This window comes from Mus caroli, chromosome 14 (assembly GCF_900094665.2).
Source record: "Mus caroli chromosome 14, CAROLI_EIJ_v1.1, whole genome shotgun sequence".
NCBI lineage: Eukaryota > Metazoa > Chordata > Mammalia > Rodentia > Muridae > Mus > Mus caroli.
Genome location: NC_034583.1, coordinates 41,352,291 through 41,359,602, shown reverse-complemented (window position 1 = coordinate 41,359,602; position 7,312 = coordinate 41,352,291). Strand labels below are relative to the sequence as shown.

At 39.5% G+C, this 7,312-nt stretch overlaps 1 protein-coding gene and 1 pseudogene across 1 annotated transcript in view; both read left to right on the top strand.

Moving 5' to 3' along the window:
• Positions 1-7,312, top strand: part of Slc35f4 (solute carrier family 35 member F4) — a 232,840-nt gene that overhangs the window by 2,732 nt on the left and 222,796 nt on the right. The window lies entirely within an intron of this gene.
• LOC115029355 lies at positions 3,140-3,326 on the top strand (annotated as a pseudogene).

Here is a 7,312-nt window from a genome sequence, read left to right as displayed (position 1 = left end):
AGAGAGAGAGAGAGGCCTGGAAGAGGGCCAGGAAACCAAACACCATGAAATAATCTTGCCCTTGATGCAGGCTTTAACTAGTAAACAAACACATTGAAGCAAACCAGTACAATATGGTCAATTGATTTAGCTGCTACCAGGACTGAGCAACAGCTTGTGGAAAGTCTGGAGAAATCTATTTAGGAAAAGGCTACAACAATGATACCAGATATGAGAAGACGAGGTGACTTCTCCCCTTCCTGACTCATCCCATGTGAGATCTTCAGGATGGGGTACTCTCTAAAGATCTATGCTGTTTGCCCTTTTGAAGATGGATGGGTACTCTGTTTTGTGAAAATATGTCAAGATCGATCTGCTTGTTAATCTATCCTATTTGTCAACTTGTATCTCATCCAGAACAAACTCTGATAGGCTGAAGAAATAAAGAAATGTAATCATATATTTAAAAATTAAGGTATTTTATGAGCCACTGATCCATTAAAACAGTTTGATTTAATGAGCAGTTTATCAAACACACAAACACACACAGAGGCATGGGCATTTGCAGAACAGGGTAAAGGCTGACCAAAATATACTGGGTAACCTTGAGTTATCTGAGACCAGGTAGAGAAAGACTCATTGCCTCATCAGTTGTTAATTGAGAAATTCTTTCGTGTAAGGAATGTGTCTGAAAAAGACATAAGAAAGTGTTTTCATTTTTGGAGTTTTAACTCTCATGGAGGAGGAACCAGAACATAACCATATAAATATTTTTGTATATGTCAAGGTGATTTTTAAAAGACTGAAAACAGGATAAGAGAGTGAAAATTATGGGAGGCAGAGTGTGTCACCATGCTAAATAGGAGCATTTAGCAAGGTTGTGGAAAATATGAAGGAATTAGCCATGTGCACATCAGGAGGGAGACATTCCAGGTAGTGATATCAGCCAGTGATATGTACCTGGCTGACATGGCAGAAAACAGGAAGAAGGCCTTGTACAATAGAGTCTAGTGAACAACCGGAAGAGTAGATGGAGAGAAGTCCCTGGGGATAGAGGGAATTGGAAGAAAAAAAAAGACCTTATAGGTTTTTGTCAGTCTTTTGTGTTGCTCTCTGAATGGCATGGATAGCTTTGCTTGGGTCCTGAAAGAGGAATAAGACAACTTGGCTTGCTTTTCAAAAGTATTAATCACACCAGTTAGTGCATTATTTTGGTAACCTGGGTGAGAGGTGATGGTGACTTAAGAGACAGCATTGGAGGTGGAAGTAAGTGTTCAGACTGTGGGCACATTTGATGTTAGAACCAGTAGAGTCTCCTGGTGTACTATATGTGGTACTAGTAAGAAAAATTAGAACAAAATTTGCAGTTATGTTTTAGGGTTTGACTAAGCTTAAGTTGTCATGAGCAGAAGTGTGGGAAGCATCAATGATGGAGACCATTTTAGATATACTCGGTATGTTGGAGAAGCAGAGTACGTTTGGAGTTCCATGATGCCTGATTGGAGAAGCATTTGGGATTTTCTAGCATTTAAATAGTGTATAATGCCTGAGATTGGTTGAAATCTCCAAAGAGTAAGTGTATATAGAGAAGAGATGAGGTACAAGGACAGAACCCAGGAGCACTATGACATTTAGAGGTCGGGTGGAAAAATAGAAACCATTCAAGGAGACCAGCACACACTTCCAGGGGAGGTAGGGGGTAACTTAGGAGAGTGAAATACAGCAGAAACCAATGATGCTTCAGGAGGAATGGTTAGAGGAGCCTGGTGCTTCAAAATGACAAGTATATTGAAGCTGACAACTGACTGTGTGCGTGACAAAGGAAGGCCATGGAGACTTGATGAGACTGTAGACAAGAGATGGTGGATGGGATTACATGCACTAGACTACATATAAAAGACACTTAACGGGGGAAACTGGAAACTGGAAATATAGGTTCTTCAGGATTATTTTGTGCAAAGGGAACAGAAAAAATGAAGACACTAGGTAAAGATGAGCTTGAAGTAAATAGCACATTTGCAGGCCAAGACAAATGACTTAAGAGACACAAATTAGTGATGTCGGAGAGAGAGAATACAGCAATTACATTATTTTTAAAGGAATATACAGAGGTCAAAGATGTGAATTAGGCTCGGGGTCACTGAAATGGCAAAAAGTGTTTTGAAATTCTCTTCTGATTGCTTTAGTTTTCTCCTGAGTGAAAGCAAAACCATCAGCTGAGCAAGAGTGGAGAAGAGCCAATAGAGGTTGTTGATGAGAAAATGTGAAACGTTAACACAAATAGATGAGTAGATGAGCTAACCGGGTATTGGGATCATCGGTGTTTTAAATGCAGAGTAGCCAATACTGTCTTCTTCGTTGACACATCAAAGGCTCAGAACAAGTAAAGATGGTTTAATCAGAGTTGGAGAAGGTTATCCAGCGGATTTAATAAAAAATAACATGGCAAAGCAATTATATTAAGGAGCTTAAAGCTGGCAGAAGCAGAAAAGACAGGAGATAATCACAATTAGGGACAGTTGGGGAAAAGATAAGAAGACTGGGGAGTTGAATGCCTCAGCATCATCAAACATTAGTAGAAATAAAGTTAGGAGTTATATGCTTAAAGGGAGGGCTGTGATGTAAGATGAAACGAACGGAATGTGGAGTACTTCTCTGTTGATGTAAATCTCCCTGTTTGCCAAAAGAGGTCTGGGTCACTTCTCACCACAGCCTTGCTGCAGGTCAGCCTTGGCTTCTGAAAATCCAACCCTTCTCTGAAGGATCCATCAGTAACTTCTAAAAACCTTCCAGTCCATCGTTGAGTGCAGATAGTGACCAGTGGCCTTTTATTTATTTATTTTGACCCATGTGTTTGTCCTTGTCCTGTTTTCTTTAGGTAGGCTGTTTGAGACTGGGTTCTATAGTGATATTCTATCATCAGCTAAAGGTTCATAATGAACCCCACCCCCTTGCTCTGTGCAGGCTCTATCAAAAGAAGAACTCTTCCCACTTCTAGAAGAGAAGAATTTAAGTATGTCCACCATCAAGAAATAGTAAAATATAAGGTGACAGATCAGTGTATCTGATGTGATATCTACCCAATGCATACACAAATTAAAACACTCCACTGTGCCTCAGAAATAGGTATAAAATATATGCCAATCCAAAAAGAAGAGAAATCTTTGCACAGTGGCAGTATTGTAGCCAATGAAGTTTATCCAAGGTGTGATTATTGCTAGTAGAAAAGAAGAGGAAAAGAATAGCACCTACTTCTGACACTTTGGTTCTCGGGGAGTGCCAATGGCTGCCTCCCCTTAGCAGTTCTCAAGCTCCTGCTTTCCATTTTATCCAGTTGAGTTGATTCACTCATAGGCCTCTCTATCTCTTATGCAACTGTACTCTTGGGTCCCTCTTTTGTCTATATCAGGCCCATATTCCAAACTTTCTAGTAGCACACCTACCTGAATGTCCTCCAGGCATGTCACACATAGAAGAAAGCCATCAGTCTACCTTTTCCCTCTGCATTATGCCTGTTAGCTTCCAATATCTGTACTGAACTAATCATCCAGCCCCAGAGGTCTGGAGTTCTTCCCCACTCTACCCTTTCCTTTGCTTATTATTTTGTTAATATGTCCTGTCTATTCTACTCCAGTCATGTGCTTTCTATCCCTCCTGTCCCTACATTGGCTGTATCTATCACATCTTTTCTCAGTCTCAAGCCCCACTAGCACAACATGGCTACTTGATGTTTCCTTCTATAAAAGTCTGTTCATCTAACTTCCCTGATCACATATCTGGACTGATTTTTCGTTTTCTGTGAAATAAAATCCAAACTCTTTAGGATGTCACCACCAAAGTCCAGCTAATGTCTTCTATTTTAGTACACACAGTCCTCTCCATCCAAAGTGCCAAATAATGCATACTTAATGCAGACAATCTGGAAGGCACAAAAGCAAAGAGAGATTAGAAAAAAATTATTCATAATTCCACCACCAAGAGGTGATTAGTGTTAACACTTTAGTATATACATCCTTTCAAAATATTTTTATAACTGCACACATACATGTTTTTATTTTGTACAAAGCATTTCTCCTGTTGGTTTCTATTAATAAGTGAATTTTAATTTACCTAACCCTTTCTCATATATACAGCATCTCTTAACCTGCTTAACTAATCACATGTCATTTTAGGCCTAAATTTTCCTTTCTCATATCCCATCTGGTCTTTACATGTGCTCTCTGCATCTCATCAAGAAGTAGCTCACTGTTTTAATGACATCGTTGTCTCCATGTGCTTTTCTTTCTCAGTCTTACTATATACACTGGCCCAGATGCTCCTCTCCCTGGTGCCCTCCACAGAAGGGGAAGCTCCTATTTATATTTGAAGGCTCTATTTTAAATGCTGCCTCACACACATTGTCTGCTGGCCCAGGCTGAGTTAATCCTCCCTCTGTAATTCCAGTGTTGTGTGTACCCTTTCCTGGAGCACTTGGCCCGCTATCAGGGGCTGTTGCTTTGCATGAGACTTTCTGAGTCTCAGAGCTTGGAGAGGACAGGGACTTATGTTTATTTCAACTTGGGCAAATTGCTCATCTCTGTCAAGTTTTTGTACTATTGAGTGAATGATTTTGGTATTCTCTGAAAAAGTACTTCTTCCAATTAAAAGAGAAAGAATGCAGGATGGTAGTAATTGGAAGACAAGAAAAATTATCACCACCAACAAATGAATCAAGAGGATGTTGCTGTTTGGAGAAGAGCAAATAGCAGCCTGCAATCTTCTGACCTGATGGATTAAAGCTTGTGAACACATGAGTCTTTATTGTTAGCACTCTGTCTAAGCTCCACTCCACAATTACCTGTCAATAGCCAGGTAGGCCTGACCCACTATAAAAGGGGGCTGCTTGCTCGCTCTCTCTCTCTCTCTCTCTCTCTCTCTGCCTTTCTCCGCCTCTACTACCCTCTTATGCCCTCCCCATGCCCTGATTAAACTCTATTCTATACTATACCTTCATGTGCTTGGTCCCTCATGGGGAAGGGATGCCTTGGCATGGGCCCAATGAGACATCTTCTTTCCCCCATACCATAGAACATATCTCTTCTCTCTTTTATCTTCTTATAAACAGATCACTTATGGATGTCTTAAAATGTTCTGTGTTTGAGTGAAGAAATAAAAGATAGTTGCTAAAAATACAGAACAGTATACATTTGTGAAAAGCATTTAGCAAGAGAAGAGAGTCCCCACCTCCCTCTTTTGATGGTCTTATTGGTCCTTGTGACACAACATTAATGTATCTCTAAGCACTTGCACCAGGGTGAGTTATGCAACTGAAACTTACTAGTGAAATTATTACAGTAGATATTTACTCCTGTTCATGTTTAACATACATGCTGGTGACAGGATTCGTGCTTTCTTATATATGAGAGGTGTATCTTAAAAATAATAACAAATAGTGCCATTGGTATTCATCACTCAGCAGATTTTTACAATGCTGTTGTACAGAGTAGTAGTTTATTGTGATGTATATTTGTATTGAAAACATAAATGTATAATAAACGAGACAAACATGCTGTAAAATACTTCCACTAGTTACCCACACTAGCTTTAGCATTACGTTTTCGATACAAATCGGCTGCCTGGTGGAGACTGAGGTCTAACCCAAAGGCCATAAACTGACAACAGGAAAACACAGATGAGTCTATCCTTCTGCTTTGCCACTTGGCAGCCTTTTAAATTTGCACACAAAGATTAATTTCTCAGGACAACAATTTTATTTCTGAAAAAAAAAAAGGTGGGGGATGGATAACATTTGTTTCACAGTGTATTGTTTTTGCCTCTGTTACTGTGATAACACTGACCAAAACCTATTTGGGGGAAAGGGGTGTAGTTCATTTGACAAGTCATAGTCCATTAGTGAACGAAGCCAGGATAGGAGTCCAAACAGGAACTTGGAGGCCGCGGCTGAAGCAGATCCACGGAGAAGTGCTACTTACTGGCTTGCTTCTAGATGTGTTCAGCTACTTTTCTTTACACCTCCTTTATCAGTTAGCAACCCCCCAAATTTCCTAGAGACAAGTGCACAGATGAATCTGATGGAAGCAACTCCTCAACTGAGGGGTCTTCTCCCCAGATGTGTCAAGTTGACAACCAAGCTTAGCCATCACACACAAGTGGTTGACAGGATTAAATAAACAGTGTATATAAAATGCCAGGCTATTAAATGTCCAATTCAGCATAAGAAAGCTATCAAGATTTCAGAGCAAACAAAATGAACAGATATATAGTTCCAAAGTTACTCTATTGTTTGTTAACTAAATCATGTGCTTCTTTTTATTCACATTCAACATTGCATTATGAGTGGTTTTTGCTAAAATTGTTTTATTAAGATGTTAAAGGCAATTTATCAATTTTCACATTCACAATGATACCTGTTTATGGATACTGCTTACACCTCTATCTATTTATGGTTGACCCAATGCTGTAACCCAAGCATTCCTACTTGGACTGTACCAAGACATACTTTATTTAAATGGACTGGAAATAATTTGTCAAGAGTGCTTGTATCATAGACTAAGCCAGAATCAATAAGAAACACGATGAGTTTGCAGGCCTGGGGGTGTGAGTACTCAGGCACCAAAGTGGGAAGAGAGACTGGAGAGACAGAGACAGAGAGACACAGAGAGAGAGAGAGAGACAGAAACAGAGACAGAGAGAGGATCAGGGAAGAGTGTACTCCCAGAGGCAGGATATATACTTTGAGTGGGTGCAGGTCAGATAAAGAGGCAACAGGGACAGAGAAAGTGATGGGTAAGGTAAATTTGGTAATGGTCTTTGGGAAGTGGCATTGTTCTTCTACTACGTAGATTGAATGTTAAAAAGAGTTCGTTCTAAACACTATTTATACAGCAGTAAATATAACAGACAAGCTGTTTTATGCTGTGGTTAAAAAATATCTTTGTATTCTTTATAGTTACAGTTTTAAGTTAAAAAGCATTTAATTATTTCTAAAAATAGAGGAATATAAAGAAGAAAAATAGCTTTGCTTTCATAACATAACTACTGATAATTTGCCTAATTTCTCTCCAATCTTCTTAAATATATGTAGGCCTTCATTTCTCTGTTTTTTTTTAATTTATTATTATTTTTTTACTTATTCTCTTTACATCCTACTCACTGCCCCCCTTCTGATCACCCCCTCCTGGTCACCCCCTCCCACAATCCTACCCCCATCCCCAATCCCACATCCCCTTTTCTGAGCAGGTGCGCCCCTTCCAGGTATAAAAAATAGAAACTATAGTTGTTACCATTATAACTATAATTCATACACACACACACACACACACACACACACACA